We start from the raw sequence: 18,308 nt of genomic DNA, 5'->3' as shown, positions 1-18,308 counted from the left end.
CTGTAATTTTGTGAGATGAATTAACAGAACACAAAGCAGTTTCTCAGAAAGCTTCTTTCCACTTTATACCTGAGGATATTTTCTTTTTCACCGTAGCCCTCTATGGGCTTCGAAATATCACTTTGCAAATTCCACAAGAACAGTGTAAGTGAAAGGCTTCTTCAGGGGAAAGCTGTAACTCTCTGAGATGAAATCACAGATCACAAAGAAGGTACTCAGAAAGCTTCTTTCTCATTTTTATCAGAGTATATTTGCATTGGCCCTCTAGTCTTCAAAGGGATACGAAACATCAGTTCTCGGATTCCACAGAAACAAGGCTAGCGATCAACTCCACGAAATTCAGCTGTAACTCAGTAGGTGGAAGTTACACATCACACAGCAGTTTCTCAGAAATCTTCTTTCAAGTTTCTATCTGAGGATAATTTCTTATTCACCACAGCCCTCCATGGGCTTCCAAATATCACTTTGCAAATTCCACAGGAACAGTCTTAGCGAAATACTTCTTGAGGGGAAAGCTGTAATTCTGTGAGATGAATTCAGAGATCACAAAGAAGATACTCAGAAAACTTCTTTCTCACTTTTATCAGAGGATATTTCCTTTGGTCCTATAGTCTTCAAAGGGATCCAAAATATCAGTTCTCAGATTCCAAAGAAATAAGGCGAGCAAACAGCTCCATGAAATACAGCTGTAACTCAGTGAGTGGAAACCACACATCACAAAGCAGTTTCTCAGAAAGCTTCTTTCCTGTTTTTATCTGAGGATATTTTCTTTTTCAACATAGCCCTCTATGGGCTTCCAAATATCACTTTGCAAATTCCACAAGAACAGTTGTAGCAAAAGGCTTCTTGAGGGGAAAGCTGTAACTCTGTGAGATGAATTCAGTGATCACAAAGAAGATACTCAGAAAGCTTCTTTTTCATTTTTATCGGAGGATATTTCCTTTTGCCCTATAGTCTTCAAAGGAATCCAAATTATGAGTTCTCAGATTCCACAGAAATAAGGGTAGCAAACAGCTGCACAAAATACAGCTGTAACTCTGTGAGTGGAAGTCACACATCACAAAGCAGTTTCTCAGAAATCTTCTTTCCAGTTGTTATCTGAGTATATTTTCTTTTTCACCATAGGCCTCTTTGGGCTTCCAAATATCTCTTTGCAAATTCCAGAAGAACAGTCTTAGCGAACGGCTTTTTGAAGGTAAAGCAGTAACTTTTTGAGATGAATTAACAGAACACAAAGCAGTTTCTCAGAAAGCTTCTTTAAAGTTTTTATCTGAGGATATTTTCTTTTTCACCATAGCCCTCAAATGGCTTCGAAATATCACTTTGCAAATTCCACAAGAACAGACTCATCAAACGACTTCTTGAGGGGAAAGCGGTAACTCTGTGAAATGAATTAACAGAACAGAATGTAATTTCTCAGAAAGCTTCTTTCCAGTTTTTATCTGAGGATATTTTCTTTTTCATCATAGCCCTCCATGGCCTTCCAAATATCACTTTGAAAATTCCACAAGAACAGTCTTAGTGAAAGACTTCCTGAGGGGAGAGCTGTAAGTCTGTGAGATGAATTCACAGATCACAAAGAAGATAATCAGAAAGTTTCTCTCTCAATTTTATCTTAGGATATTTCCTTTGGCCCTATAGTCTTCAAAGGTATCCGAAATATCAGTTCTCAGATTCCACCGACATAATTCTAGCAAACAGCTCTACAAAATCCCCCTGTAACTCAGTGAGTGGAAGTCACAAAACACAAGGCAGTTTCTCAGAAAGCTTCTTTACAGTTGTTATCTGAGGATATTTCCTTTTTCACCTTAGCCGTCTAAGGGGTTCCAAACATCACTTTGCAAATTCCACAAGAACAGTCTTAGCGAACGACTATTTGAGGGGAAAACTGTAACTCCATGAGAGGAATTAACAGAACACAAAGCAGTTTCTCAGAAAGCTTCTTTCCAGTTTTTAACTGAGGATATTTTCTTTTTCACCATAGCCCTACATGGGCTTCCAAATATCCCTTTGCAAATTTCTCAAGAACAGTCTTAACAAAAGTCTTTTTGAGGGGAACGCTGTAACTCTGTGAGATTAATTCACTGATCACAAAGAAGATACTGAAAAAGCTTCTTTCTCATTTCTATCTGAGGATATTTCCTTTGGCTCTATAGTCTTCAAAAGGATCCGAAATATCAGTTCTCAGATTCAACAGAAGTAAGGCTAGCAAACAGCTCCACGAAATACAGCTGTACCTCAGTGAGTGGAAGTCACACATCACAAAGCAGTTTCTCAGAAAGCTTCTTTCCAGTTTTTATCTTATGATATTTTCTTTTTCACCATATCCCTACATAGGCTTCCAAATGTCACTTTGCAAATTCCAGAAGAACAGTCTTAGCGATTGGCTTCTTGAGGCAAAGCTGTATACACTGTGAGATGAATTAACAGAACACAACGCAGTTTCTCAGATAGCTTCTTTCCAGTTTTTATCTGAGGATACTTTCTTTTTCACCATAGTCCTCCATGGGCTTCAAAATATCACTTTGCAAATTCCACAAAACAGTCTTAGCGAACGGCTTCTTGAGGCGAAACCTGTAACTCTATGAGATGAATTAACAGAGAACAAAGCAGTTTCACAGAAAGTTTCTATAAAGTTTTTATCAGAGGATATTTTCTTTTTCACCATAGCCTTCCATGGGCTTACAAATATCACTTTGCAATTCCACAAGAACAGTTTTAGCGAAAGGCTTTTAGAGGAGAAAGTTGAAACTCTGTGAGATGAATTCACAGATCACAAACTAGATACTCATAAAGCATCTTTCTCATTTTTATCGGAGGATATTTCCTTTGGCCCTATAGTCTTCAAAGGGATACAAAATATCAGTTCTCAGATTCCAAAGACATAAAGCTAGCAATGAACTCCACGAAATACAGCGGTAACTCAGTGAGTGGAAGTCACACATCACAAAGCAGTTTCTCAGAAAGCATCTTTCCAGTTTTCTCGGAGGTTAATTTCTTTTTCAGCATAGCCCTCCATGGGCTTCCAATTATCACTTTGCAAATCCACAATAGCGAACGACTTCTTGAGGGGAAAACTGTAACTCTGTGAGATGAATTAACAGAACACAAAGCAGTTTCTCAGAAAGTTTCTTTGCAGTTTTTATCTGAGGATATTTTCTTTTTCACCATAGCCCTCCATGGGCTTCCAAATATCACTTTGCAAATTCAACAAGAACAGTCTTAGTGAAAGGCTTCTTGAGGGTAAAGCTGTAACTCTGTGAGATTAATTCACAGATCACAAAGAAATTTCTCAGCAAGCTTTTTTCTCTTTTTTTTTTTTTTTTTTTTGAGATGGAGTCTCGCTCTGTCGCCCAGGCTGGAGTGCAGTGGCGCGATCTCGGCTCACTGCAAGCTCCGCCTCCTGGGTTTATGCCATTCTCCTGCCTCAGCCTCCTGAGTAGCTGGGACTACAGGCGCCCGCCACCGCGCCCGGCTAATTTTTTTGTATTTTTAGTAGAGACGGGGTTTCACCATGGTCTCGATCTCTTGACCTTGTGATCCGCCCGCCTCGGCCTCCCAAAGTGCTGGGATTACAGGCGTGAGCCACCGCGCCCGGCCTTTTTTCTCATTTTTATCGGAGGACATTTCCTTTTACCCTAGAGTCTTCAAAGGGATCCGAAATATCAGTTCTAAAATTTCACGGAAATAAGGATAGCAAACAGCTCCACGAAATACAGCTGTAACTCAGTGAGTGGAACTCACACATAACAAAGCAGTTACCCCGAAATATTCTTTCCAGTTTTTATCTGAGTATATTTTCTTTTTCACCATAGCCCTTAATGGGCTTCCAAATATCCCTTTGCAAATTCCACAAGAACAATCTTAGCCAAAGGCTTCTTGAGGAGAAAGCTGTAACTCTGTGAGATGAATGAACAGAACACAAAGCAGTTTCTCAGAAAGCTTCTTTTCATTTTGTATCAGAGGATATTTTCTTTTCCACCGTAGCCCTCCATGGGCTTCCAAATATCACTTTGCAAATTCAACAAGAACAGTCTTAGTGAAAGGCTTCTTGAGGTTAAAGCTGTAACTCTGTGAGATGAATTCACAAATCACAAAGAAGACACTCAGAAAGCTTCTTTCTCATTTTTACTGGGGGATATTTCCACTGGCCTTATAGTCTTCAAAGGGATTCGAAATATCAGTTCTCAGATTCCACAGAAAGAAGGCTAGCAAAGAGCTCCACGAAATACAGCTGTAACTCAGGGAGTGGAAGTCAGAAATCACAAAGCAGTTTCTCAGAAATCCTCTTTCCAGTTTTTACCTGAGTATATTTTCTTTTTCACCATAGCCGTCCATGGGCTTCCAAATATCTCTGTGGAAATTCCACAAGAACAGTCTTAGAGTACGGCTTCCTTAGGGGAAACCAGTAACTCTGAGAGATGAATTCACAGATTACAAAGAAATTTCTCAGAAAGGTTTTTTTTTTTCATTTTTGTCGGAGGATATTTCCTTTGGTCCTATAGTCTTCAAAGGAATCCGAAATATCAGTTCTCAGATTCCAGAGAAATAAAGCCAGAAAACCGCTCCTAGAGATACAGGTGTAACGCAGTTACTGGCAGACGCACATCACAAAGCTGTTTCTCAGAAAGCTTCTTTCCAGTTTTTATCTGAGGATATTATCTTTTTCACCATAGCCCTCTATGGGCTTCCAAATATCACTTTGCCAATTACACAATCACAGTCTTAGCGAATGGCTTCTTCAGGGGAAGGCTGTAACTCTGTGAGACGAATTCAAAGATCCCAAAGAATATACTAAGAAAACTTCTTTCTCTCTTATCGGAGGATATTTCCTTTGGCCCTATAGTCTTCAAAGGGATCCGAATAATCAGTTCTCAGATTACACAGAAATAAGGTGAGAGAACAGCTCCATGAAATACAGCTGTAACTCAGTGAGTGGAAATCACACATCACAAAGCAGTTTCTGAGAAAGCTTCTTTCCAGTTTTTATCTGAGGATATTTTCTTTTTCTGCATAGCCCTCTATGGACTTCCAATTATCACTTGGCCATTTAAACAAGAACATTCTTAGAGAACGGCTTCTTGAGGGGAAAGCTGTAACTCTGTGAGATGAATTAACAGAACACAAAGCAATTTGCAGAAAGCTTCTTTCCAGTTTTTATCTGAGGATTTTTCCTTTTTCACCATAGCCCCTATGGTCTTCCAAATATCACTTCGCAAATTCCACAAGAACAGTCCTACCAAAAGGCTTCTTAAGGGGATAGCTGTAACTCTTTGAGATGAATTAAGAGAACACAAAGCAGTTTCTCTCAAAACTTCTTTCCAGTTTTTATCCGAGGAGATTTTCTTTTTCACCACAGCCTTCCATGGGCTTCCAAATATCTCTTTGCAATTTCCACTGGAACAGTCTTAGCAAAAGGCTTCTTGAGGGGTAAGCTGTAACTTCTTGAGATGAATTAACAGATCACAAGGAAGTTTCTCAGAAAGCTTCTTTCACTTTTTTGTCGGAGGATATTTCCTTTGACCGCATAGTCTTCAAAGGGATCCGAAACACCAGTTCTCAGATTCCACAGAAATAAGGCTAGCAAACAGCTCCATGAAATACAGCTGTAACTCAATGAGTGGAAGCCACATATTACTAAGCAGTTTCTCAGAAAGCTTCTTTACAGTTTTTATCTGAGGATATTTCCTTTTTCACCTTAGCCATATATGGGGTTCCAAATATCACTTTCAAATTCCAAAAGAACAGTCTTAGCGACGGCTTGTTTAGGGGAGAGCTGTAACACTGTGAGATGAATTAACAGAACACAAAGCAGTTTCTCACAAAGCTTCTTTCCAGTTTTTATCTGAGGATATTTAACTTTTCACCACAGCCCTCCATGGGCTTCCAAATATCACTTTGCAAATTCCACAAGAACAGTCTTAGCGAAAGGCCTCTTGAGGGGAAACCTGTAACTCTGTGAGACGAATTCACAGCTCACAGAGAAGTTTCTCAGAAAGCTTCTTTCTCATTTTTATCGGAGGATATTTCCTTTGGCCCTATACTCTTCAAAGGGATCTAAAATATCAGTTCTCAGATCCCACATAAATAAGGCTAGCAAACACCTCAAAGAAACACAAATGTAACTCAGTGAGTGGAAGTCACACATCACAAAGCAGTTCCTCAGAAAGCTTCTTCCCACTTTTTATCTGAGGAAATTTCCTTTTTCACCATAGCCCTCTATGGGCTTCCAAATATCACTTTGCAAATTCCACAGAACAGTCTTCGCGAAAGTCTTCTTGAGGGGAAAACTGTAACTCTTTCAGATGAATTAACAGAACACAAAACAGTTTCTCACAAAGCTTCTTTCAAGATTTTATCAGAGGATATTTTCTTCTTGACCATAGCCCTCCTTGGGCTTCCAAATATCACTTTGCAAATTCCAAAAGAACAGGCTTAGTGAAAGACTTCTTGAGGGGTAAGCTGAAAATCTGTGAGATAAATTCACAGTTCAGAAACAAGTTTCTCAAAGAGCTTCTTTCTCATTTTTATCGGAGGATATTATTTTTGGCCCTATAGTCTTCAAAGGGATTCGAAATATCAGTTCTCAGATTCCACAGAAATAAGGCTAGGAAACAGCTCCACGAAATACAGATATAACTCAGTGAGTGGAAGTCACACATCACAAAGCAGTTTCGCAGAAAGCTTCTTTCCAGTTTTTATCTGAGGATTTTTCCTTTTTCACCATAGCCCCTATGGTCTTCCAAATATCACTTCGCAAATTCCACAAGAACAGTCCTACCAAAAGGCTTCTTAAGGGGATAGCTGTAACTCTTTGAGATGAATTAAGAGAACACAAAGCAGTTTCTCTCAAAACTTCTTTCCAGTTTTTATCCGAGGAGATTTTCTTTTTCACCACAGCCCTCCATGGGCTTCCAAATATCTCTTTGCAATTTCCACTGGAACAGTCTTAGCAAAAGGCTTCTTGAGGGGTAAGCTGTAACTTCTTGAGATGAATTAACAGATCACAAGGAAGTTTCTCAGAAAGCTTCTTTCACTTTTTTGTCGGAGGATATTTCCTTTGACCGCATAGTCTTCAAAGGGATCCGAAACACCAGTTCTCAGATTCCACAGAAATAAGGCTAGCAAACAGCTCCATGAAATACAGCTGTAACTCAATGAGTGGAAGCCACATATTACTAAGCAGTTTCTCAGAAAGCTTCTTTACAGTTTTTATCTGAGGATATTTCCTTTTTCACCTTAGCCATATATGGGGTTCCAAATATCACTTTCAAATTCCAAAAGAACAGTCTTAGCGACGGCTTGTTTAGGGGAGAGCTGTAACACTGTGAGATGAATTAACAGAACACAAAGCAGTTTCTCACAAAGCTTCTTTCCAGTTTTTATCTGAGGATATTTAACTTTTCACCACAGCCCTCCATGGGCTTCCAAATATCACTTTGCAAATTCCACAAGAACAGTCTTAGCGAAAGGCCTCTTGAGGGGAAACCTGTAACTCTGTGAGACGAATTCACAGCTCACAGAGAAGTTTCTCAGAAAGCTTCTTTCTCATTTTTATCGGAGGATATTTCCTTTGGCCCTATACTCTTCAAAGGGATCTAAAATATCAGTTCTCAGATCCCACATAAATAAGGCTAGCAAACACCTCAAAGAAACACAAATGTAACTCAGTGAGTGGAAGTCACACATCACAAAGCAGTTCCTCAGAAAGCTTCTTCCCACTTTTTATCTGAGGAAATTTCCTTTTTCACCATAGCCCTCTATGGGCTTCCAAATATCACTTTGCAAATTCCACAGAACAGTCTTCGCGAAAGTCTTCTTGAGGGGAAAACTGTAACTCTTTCAGATGAATTAACAGAACACAAAACAGTTTCTCACAAAGCTTCTTTCAAGATTTTATCAGAGGATATTTTCTTCTTGACCATAGCCCTCCTTGGGCTTCCAAATATCACTTTGCAAATTCCAAAAGAACAGGCTTAGTGAAAGACTTCTTGAGGGGTAAGCTGAAAATCTGTGAGATAAATTCACAGTTCAGAAACAAGTTTCTCAAAGAGCTTCTTTCTCATTTTTATCGGAGGATATTATTTTTGGCCCTATAGTCTTCAAAGGGATTCGAAATATCAGTTCTCAGATTCCACAGAAATAAGGCTAGGAAACAGCTCCACGAAATACAGATATAACTCAGTGAGTGGAAGTCACACATCACAAAGCAGTTTCGCAGAAAGCTTCTTTCCAGTTTTTATCTGAGGATTTTTCCTTTTTCACCATAGCCCCTATGGTCTTCCAAATATCACTTCGCAAATTCCACAAGAACAGTCCTACCAAAAGGCTTCTTAAGGGGATAGCTGTAACTCTTTGAGATGAATTAAGAGAACACAAAGCAGTTTCTCTCAAAACTTCTTTCCAGTTTTTATCCGAGGAGATTTTCTTTTTCACCACAGCCCTCCATGGGCTTCCAAATATCTCTTTGCAATTTCCACTGGAACAGTCTTAGCAAAAGGCTTCTTGAGGGGTAAGCTGTAACTTCTTGAGATGAATTAACAGATCACAAGGAAGTTTCTCAGAAAGCTTCTTTCACTTTTTTGTCGGAGGATATTTCCTTTGACCGCATAGTCTTCAAAGGGATCCGAAACACCAGTTCTCAGATTCCACAGAAATAAGGCTAGCAAACAGCTCCATGAAATACAGCTGTAACTCAATGAGTGGAAGCCACATATTACTAAGCAGTTTCTCAGAAAGCTTCTTTACAGTTTTTATCTGAGGATATTTCCTTTTTCACCTTAGCCATATATGGGGTTCCAAATATCACTTTCAAATTCCAAAAGAACAGTCTTAGCGACGGCTTGTTTAGGGGAGAGCTGTAACACTGTGAGATGAATTAACAGAACACAAAGCAGTTTCTCACAAAGCTTCTTTCCAGTTTTTATCTGAGGATATTTAACTTTTCACCACAGCCCTCCATGGGCTTCCAAATATCACTTTGCAAATTCCACAAGAACAGTCTTAGCGAAAGGCCTCTTGAGGGGAAACCTGTAACTCTGTGAGACGAATTCACAGCTCACAGAGAAGTTTCTCAGAAAGCTTCTTTCTCATTTTTATCGGAGGATATTTCCTTTGGCCCTATACTCTTCAAAGGGATCTAAAATATCAGTTCTCAGATCCCACATAAATAAGGCTAGCAAACACCTCAAAGAAACACAAATGTAACTCAGTGAGTGGAAGTCACACATCACAAAGCAGTTCCTCAGAAAGCTTCTTCCCACTTTTTATCTGAGGAAATTTCCTTTTTCACCATAGCCCTCTATGGGCTTCCAAATATCACTTTGCAAATTCCACAGAACAGTCTTCGCGAAAGTCTTCTTGAGGGGAAAACTGTAACTCTTTCAGATGAATTAACAGAACACAAAACAGTTTCTCACAAAGCTTCTTTCAAGATTTTATCAGAGGATATTTTCTTCTTGACCATAGCCCTCCTTGGGCTTCCAAATATCACTTTGCAAATTCCAAAAGAACAGGCTTAGTGAAAGACTTCTTGAGGGGTAAGCTGAAAATCTGTGAGATAAATTCACAGTTCAGAAACAAGTTTCTCAAAGAGCTTCTTTCTCATTTTTATCGGAGGATATTATTTTTGGCCCTATAGTCTTCAAAGGGATTCGAAATATCAGTTCTCAGATTCCACAGAAATAAGGCTAGGAAACAGCTCCACGAAATACAGATATAACTCAGTGAGTGGAAGTCACACATCACAAAGCAGTTTCGCAGAAAGCTTCTTTCCAGTTTTTATCTGAGGATTTTTCCTTTTTCACCATAGCCCCTATGGTCTTCCAAATATCACTTCGCAAATTCCACAAGAACAGTCCTACCAAAAGGCTTCTTAAGGGGATAGCTGTAACTCTTTGAGATGAATTAAGAGAACACAAAGCAGTTTCTCTCAAAACTTCTTTCCAGTTTTTATCCGAGGAGATTTTCTTTTTCACCACAGCCCTCCATGGGCTTCCAAATATCTCTTTGCAATTTCCACTGGAACAGTCTTAGCAAAAGGCTTCTTGAGGGGTAAGCTGTAACTTCTTGAGATGAATTAACAGATCACAAGGAAGTTTCTCAGAAAGCTTCTTTCACTTTTTTGTCGGAGGATATTTCCTTTGACCGCATAGTCTTCAAAGGGATCCGAAACACCAGTTCTCAGATTCCACAGAAATAAGGCTAGCAAACAGCTCCATGAAATACAGCTGTAACTCAATGAGTGGAAGCCACATATTACTAAGCAGTTTCTCAGAAAGCTTCTTTACAGTTTTTATCTGAGGATATTTCCTTTTTCACCTTAGCCATATATGGGGTTCCAAATATCACTTTCAAATTCCAAAAGAACAGTCTTAGCGACGGCTTGTTTAGGGGAGAGCTGTAACACTGTGAGATGAATTAACAGAACACAAAGCAGTTTCTCACAAAGCTTCTTTCCAGTTTTTATCTGAGGATATTTAACTTTTCACCACAGCCCTCCATGGGCTTCCAAATATCACTTTGCAAATTCCACAAGAACAGTCTTAGCGAAAGGCCTCTTGAGGGGAAACCTGTAACTCTGTGAGACGAATTCACAGCTCACAGAGAAGTTTCTCAGAAAGCTTCTTTCTCATTTTTATCGGAGGATATTTCCTTTGGCCCTATACTCTTCAAAGGGATCTAAAATATCAGTTCTCAGATCCCACATAAATAAGGCTAGCAAACACCTCAAAGAAACACAAATGTAACTCAGTGAGTGGAAGTCACACATCACAAAGCAGTTCCTCAGAAAGCTTCTTCCCACTTTTTATCTGAGGAAATTTCCTTTTTCACCATAGCCCTCTATGGGCTTCCAAATATCACTTTGCAAATTCCACAGAACAGTCTTCGCGAAAGTCTTCTTGAGGGGAAAACTGTAACTCTTTCAGATGAATTAACAGAACACAAAACAGTTTCTCACAAAGCTTCTTTCAAGATTTTATCAGAGGATATTTTCTTCTTGACCATAGCCCTCCTTGGGCTTCCAAATATCACTTTGCAAATTCCAAAAGAACAGGCTTAGTGAAAGACTTCTTGAGGGGTAAGCTGAAAATCTGTGAGATAAATTCACAGTTCAGAAACAAGTTTCTCAAAGAGCTTCTTTCTCATTTTTATCGGAGGATATTATTTTTGGCCCTATAGTCTTCAAAGGGATTCGAAATATCAGTTCTCAGATTCCACAGAAATAAGGCTAGGAAACAGCTCCACGAAATACAGATGTAACTCAGTGAGTGGAAGTCACACATCACAAAGCAGTTTCGCAGAAAGCTTCTTTCCAGTTTTTATCTGAGGATATTTCCTTTTTCCCCATAGCCCTCTAAGGGCTTCCAAAATCACTTTGCAACTTCCACAAGAATAGTCTTAGAGAATGGCTTCTTGAGGAGAAAGCTGTAACTCTATGAGATGAATTCACAGCTCCAAAGAAGTTTCATAGAAAAATTCTTTCTCATTTTTATCGGAATATATTTCCTTTGGCCCTATAGTCTTCAAAGGGATCTGAAATATGAGTTCTCAGATTCCACAGAAAGCAGACTAGCAAACAGCTCCACGAAATACAGCTGTAACTCTGTGAGTGGAAGTCACACATCAAAAAGCAGTTTCTCAGAAAGCTTCTTTCAAGTATTTATCTGAGAATAGATCCTTTCTCCCCACAGAGCTCTATAGGATTCCAAATACCACTTTTGAAATTGCGCAAGAACGTTCTCAGCGAACGGATTCTGGAGGGGAAAGCTGTAACTCTTTGATATGAAACAACAGAACACAAAGCAGTTTCTCTCAAAGCTTCTTTCCAGTTTTTATCTGAGGATATTTTCTTTTTCACCATAGCCCTCTATTGGCTTCCAAATATCACTTTGCAAATTCCACAAGAACTGTCTTAGCAAAGGCTTCTTGAGGGGTAAGCTGTAACTCTTTGAGATGAATCCACATAACACAAACTAATTTGTCAGAAAGCTTATTTCCTAGTTTTATCTGAGGATATTTTCTTTTTCAGCAAAGTTCTCCATCCGCTTCCAAATATCACTTTGCAAATTCCACAAGAACAGTCTTAGCGAAAGGCTTCTTGATGGGAAAGCTGTTGCTCTGTGAGATGAATTCACAGAACTCAAAGAAGTTTCTCAGAAAGCTTCTTTCTCATTTTCATCAGAGGATATTTTCTTTGGCCCTATAGTCTTCAAAGAGACCCGAAATATCAGTTCTCAGATTCCACAGAAATAAGTCTAGCAAACAGCTGCAAGAAATACAGCTGTTACTCAGTGAGTGGAAGTCACACATCACAAAGCAGTTTCTCAGAAAGCTTTTTTCCAATTTTTATCTCAGTATATTTCCTTTTTCACCATAACCCTCTATGGGCTTCCAAATATGATTTTGAAATTTCCACAAGAACAGTGTTAGCGAACGGCTTTTTGATGGGAAAGCTGTAACTCTTTGAGATGATTTAAGAGAACACAAAACAGTATCTCACAAAGCTTCATTCCAGTTTTCATCTGAGGATATTTTCTTTTTAACCATAGCCCTTCATGGGCTTCCAAATATCACTTTGAAAATGGCACAAGAACAGTCTTAGAGAAAGGCTTTTTGAAGGGAAATCTGCAACTCTGTGAGACGAATTCACAGATCACAAAAAGTTTCTCAGAAAGATTCATTCTCATTTTTATCAGAGGATATTTAGTTTGGCCCAATATTCTTCAAAGGGATCTGAAATAATAGTTCTCAGGTTCCACAGAAACAAGGCTAGCAAAGAGCTCCATGAAATACAGCTGTATCTCAGTGAGTAGAATTCATACATCAAAAAGCAGTTTCTCAGAAAGCTTCTTTCCAGTTTTTATCTGAGGATATTTTCTTTTTCACCCTAGCCCTCCATGGGCTTCAAAATATCACTTTGCAAATTCCACAAGAACATTCTTAGCAAACAGCTTCTTGCGGGGAACACTGTAACTCTTTGAGATGAATTAACAGAACAAAAAGCAGTTTCTCAGAAACCTTCTTTCCAGTTTTTATCTGAGGATATTTCCTTTTTCACCATAGCCCTCTCTGGGGTTCCAAATATCACTTTGCAAATTCCACAAGAACAGTCTTAGCGAACGGGTTCTTGAGGGGAAAGCTGTAACTCTGTGAGATGAATTAACAGAACACAAATTAGGTTCTCACAAAGCTTCTTTCCAGTTTTTATCTGAGGATATTTTTTTTTCACCATCGCCCTCCACAGTCTTCAAAATATCACTTTGCAAATTCCACAAGAAGAGTCTTAGCGTAAGGCATCGTTAGGGGAAAGCTGTAACTCTGTGAGATGAATTCACAGATCACAAAGAAGTTTCTCAGAAAGCTTCTTTCTCATTTTTATCTGGGGATACTTTCTTTGGCCCTATTGTCTTCAAATGGATCCGAAATATCAGGTCTCAGATTCCACAGAAATAAGGCTATCAAACAGCTCCACTAAATACAGCTGTAACTCTATGAGTAGAAGTCACACATCACAAAGCAGTTTCTCAGAAAGCTTCCTTCCATTTTTTACTGAGGATATTTTCTTTTTCTTCAAAGCCATCCATGGGCTTCCAAATATCACTTTGCAAATTCCAGAAGAAGAGTCTTAGCAAAAGGCTTCTTGAGGAGAAAAATGTAATTCTCTGAGATGAATTCATAGATCTCAAAGAAGTTTCTCAGAAAGCTTCTTTCCAGTTTTTATCTGAGCATATTTCCTTTTTCACCATAGCCTTCTATGGGCTAAAAAATATCACTTTGTAATTCCACAAGAACAGGCTTAGAGAACGGCTTCCTGAGGGGAAAGCTGTAACTCTGTGAGATGAATTAACAGAACACAAAGCAGTTTCTCAGAAAGCTTCTTTCCAGGTTCTATCTGAGGATATTTTCTTTTTCACCATAGCCCTCTATTGGCTTCCAAATATCACTTTGCAAATTTCACAAGAACAGTCTTAGCGAACGGCTTCTTGAGGGGAAAGCTGTAACTCTTTTAGATGAATTAACAGAACACAAAGTAGTTTCTCACAAAGCTTCTTTCCAGTTTTTATCTGAGGATATTTCATCTTTTGCCATAGCCCTCTATGGGCTTCCAAATATCACTTTGCAAATTCCACAAGAACAGTCTTAGCGAACGGCTTCTTGAGGGGAAAGCTATAACATTTTGAGATGAATTAACAGAACACAAAGTAGTTTCTCACAAAGCTTCTTTCCAGTTTTTATCTGAGGATATTTCCTCTTTCACCATAGCCCTCTATGGGATTACAAATATCATTTTGCAAATTCCACTCGAACTGTCTTAGCAAACAGTTTCTTGCGGGCAACGCTGTAACTCTGTGAGATGAATTACCAGAACACAAAGGAATTTCTCAGAAAGCTTCTTTTCAGTTTTTATCTGAGGATACTTCCACTTTCACCGTAGCCCTCTATGGGCTTCCAATATCCCTATGCAAATTCCACAAGAACAGTCTTAGCGAACGGCTTCTTGAGGGGAATGCTGTAACTCTGTCAGATGAATTAGCAGAACACAAAGCAGTTTCTCGCAAAGCTTCTTTCCAGTTTTTATCTGAGGATATTTTCTTTTTCATCATGTACTCCATGGGCTTCCAAATATCACTTTGCAAATTCCACAAAAACTGTCTGAGGGAAATCCCTCTTGAGGGGAAAGCTAAAACTCTGTAGGATGAAGTCACGGTTCACAAAGAAGTTTCTCACTATGCTTCTTTCTCATTTTTTTCGGAGGATATTTCCTTTGGCCCTATAGTCTTCAAAGGGATCCGAAATATCTGTTCTCAGATTCCACAGAAATAAGACTAACAAACAGCTCCACCAAATGCAGCTCTAACTCAGTGAGTGGAAGTCACACATCACAAAGCAGTTTCTCAGAAAGCTTCTTTCCATTTTCTGTCTGAGGATATTTTCTTTTTCAACATAGTCCTCCATGGACATCCAATATCCCTTGGCAAATTCCACAAGAACAGTCTTCGCGAACGGCTTCTTATGGCAAAGCTATAACTCTGTGAGATGAATTGACAGAACACAAAGCAGTTTCTCAGAAATCTTCTTTCCAGTTTTTATCGGAGGATATTTTCTTTTTCACCATACGCCACTATAGGCTTCCAAATATCACTTTGCAAATTCCACAAGAGCAGTCTTAGTGAACGGATTCCTGAGGGCAAAGCTGTAACTCTGTGAGATGAATTAACAGAACACAATGCAGTTAATCACAAGGCTTCTTTCCAGTTTTCATCTAAGTATATTTTCTTTTTCGCCATTGCCCTCTATGGGCTTCCAAATATCACTTTGCAAATTCCAGAATAACTGTCTTAGCCATATGCTTCTTGAGGGAAAATCTGTAACTTTGTGAGACGAATTCACTGATCACAAAGAAGTTTTTCAGAATGCTAAGCTGTCATTTTTATCGGAGGATATTTTCTTTAGCCCTATAGTCTTCAAAGGGTTCCGTAATATCAGTTCTCAGATTCCACAGAAATAAGACTAGCATACAGCTCCACGAAATACAGCTTTAACTCATTGAGTGGAAGTCACACATCACAAAGCAGATTCCCAGAAAGTTTCTTTGCAGTTTTAATCTGAGGATATTTTCATTTTCACCATAGCCCTCTATGGGCTTCAAAATATCACTTTGCAAATTCCACAAGAACAGTCTCAGCGAACGGCTTCTTGGGGGGAAAATTGTAACTCTGTGAGATGAATTAGCAGAACACAAAGCAGCTTCTCAGAATGCTTCTTTCCTGTTTGTATCTGAGGATATTTTCTTTTTCACCATAGCACTCCATGGACTTCCAAATATCCCTTTGTAAATTCCACAAGAACAGTCTTAGCGAAAAGCTTCTTGAGGGGAAAGATATAACTCTGTGAGATGAAGTCATTGATCACAAAGAAGATACTCAGAAAGCTTCTTTCTCATTTTTATGGGAGGATATTTCCTTTGGCCCTATAGTCTTCAAAGGGATCTGAAATATCAGTTCTATGATTCCACAGAAATAAGGCTAGCAAACAGCTCCACGAAATACAGCTGTAACTCAGTGAGTGGAAGTCACACCACACAAAGCAGTTTCTCAGAAAGCTTCTTTCCAGTTTCTATCTGATGATATTTTCTTTTTCACCATAGCTCTCCATGGGCTTCCAAATATCCCTTTGCATATTCCACAAGAAAAGTCTTTGCAAAAGGCTTCTTGAGGGGAAAGCTGTAACTCTGTGAGATGATTTCGCAGATCACATAGAAGTTTCTCAAAAAGCTCCTTTCTCACTTTTTTTGAGGATATTTCCTTTGGTCCTATAGTCTTCAAAGGGATTCGAAATATCCATTCTCAGATTCCACAGAAATAAGTTTACCAAACGGCTCCATGATATACAGCTGTAACTCAGTGAGTGGAGGTCACACTTCACAAAGCAGTTTCTCAGAAAGTTTCTTTCGAGTTTCTTTACGAGGATACTTTCTTTTACACCATAGCCCTCTATTGGCTTCCAAATATCACTTTACAAATTCCACAAGAACTGTCTTAGCGAACGGCTTCTTGAAGACAAACTGCAACTCTGTGAGATGAAATAACAGAACACAAAGCAGTTTCCCAGAAAGCTTCTTTCTAGTTTTTATCTGAGGATATTTTCTTTTTCACTATAGCCCTCTATGTGCTTCCAAATATCACTTTACAAATCCCACAAAACCAGTCTTAGCCAAAGGCTTCTTGAAGGGATACCTGTAACACTGTGAGATGAATTCACAGATCACAAAGAAGTTTCTCAAAAAGCTTCCTTCTCATTTTTATCGGAGGATATTTCCTTTGGCCATACAGACCTCAAAGGGATCCAAAATATCAGTGCTCTGATGCCATAGAAATAAGGGGAGCAAACAGCTACACGAAATACAGCTGTAAGTCAGTGAGTGGAAGTCACACTTCACAAAGCAGTTTCTCAGAAAGTTTCTTTCGAGTTTCTTTAGGAGGACACTTTGTTTTACACCGTAGCCCTCTATGGGTTTCCAAATATCACTTTACAAATTCCACAAGAACCGTCTTAGCGAACGGCTTCTTGAAGGTAAAGCTGCAACTCTGTGAGATGAAATAACAGAACACAAAGCAGTTACCCAGAAAGCTTCTTTCTAATTTTTATCTGAGGATATTTTCTTTTTCACCATAGCCCTCTATGTGCTTCCAAATATCACTTTACAAATTCCACAAAACCAGTCTTAGCGAAAGGCTTCTTGAAGGGATACCTGTAACACTGTGAGATGAATTCACAGATCACAAAGAAGTTTCTCAGAAAGATTCTTTCTCATTTTTATCGGAGGATATTTCCATTGGCCATACAGTCCTCAAAGGGATCCAAAATATCAGTGCTCTGATGCCATAGAAATAAGGGGAGCAAACAGCTACACGAAATACAGCTGTAAGTCAGTGAGTGGAAGTCACACTTCACAAAGCAGTCTCTCAGAAAGTTTATTTCGAGTTTCTTTAGGAGGACACTTTCTTTTACACCGTTGCCCTCTATGGGCTTCCAAATATCACTTTTCAAATTCCACAAGAACCGTCTTAGCGAACGGCTTCTTGAAGACAAAGCTGCAACTCTGTGAGATGAAATAACAGAACACAAAGCAGTTTCCCAGAAAGATTCTTTCCAGTTTTTATCTGAGGATATATTCTTTTTCACCATAGCCCTATGGGCTTCCAAATATCACTTTGCAAATTCCACAAAACCAGACTTAGCGAAAGGCTTCTTGAAGGGATACCTGTAACACTGTGAGATGAATTCACAGATCACAAAGAAGTTTCTCAGAAACCTTCTTTCTCATTTTTATCGGAGGATATTTCCTTTGGCCATACAGTCCTCAAAGGGATCCAAAATATCAGTGCTCTGAAGCCATAGAAATAAGGGCAACAAACAGCTACACGAAATAGAGCTGTAACTCAGTGAGTGGCAGTCACACATGACAAAGCAGTTTCTCAGACAGCTTCTTTCCAGTTTTTTTCAGAGGAAATTTTTCTTTTTAACCATAGCCCTTTATGGGTTTCCAAATATCATTTGCAAATTCCACAAGAATAGTCTTAGCGAACCGCTTCTTGTGGATAAAATTGTAACTCTGTGAGATTAAATAAAAGAACACAAAGCAGTTTCTCAGAAAGCTTCTTTCCAGATTTTATCTGAGGATATTTTCTTTTCACCATGCCCTCCATTTGCTTCCAAATATCACTTTTGAAATTCCACAAGAACTGTCTTAGCAGAAAGGTTCTTCAGGGGAAAGCTGTAACTCTCTGAGATGAATTCAGAGA

General features: G+C 39.0%; 1 pseudogene; it reads right to left on the bottom strand.

Annotated features, from left to right (window-relative positions):
• Nucleotides 1–13,890: 13,890 nt before the first annotated feature.
• Nucleotides 13,891–14,615, bottom strand: LOC135966091 (uncharacterized; annotated as a pseudogene).
• Nucleotides 14,616–18,308: the final 3,693 nt, after the last annotated feature.

This window comes from Macaca fascicularis, chromosome 11 (genome assembly GCF_037993035.2).
Source record: "Macaca fascicularis isolate 582-1 chromosome 11, T2T-MFA8v1.1".
In the NCBI taxonomy this organism is placed as follows: domain Eukaryota; kingdom Metazoa; phylum Chordata; class Mammalia; order Primates; family Cercopithecidae; genus Macaca; species Macaca fascicularis.
The sequence above is the reverse complement of the archived record's forward strand: the minus strand, read 5'-3'. Positions and strand labels throughout refer to the sequence as shown.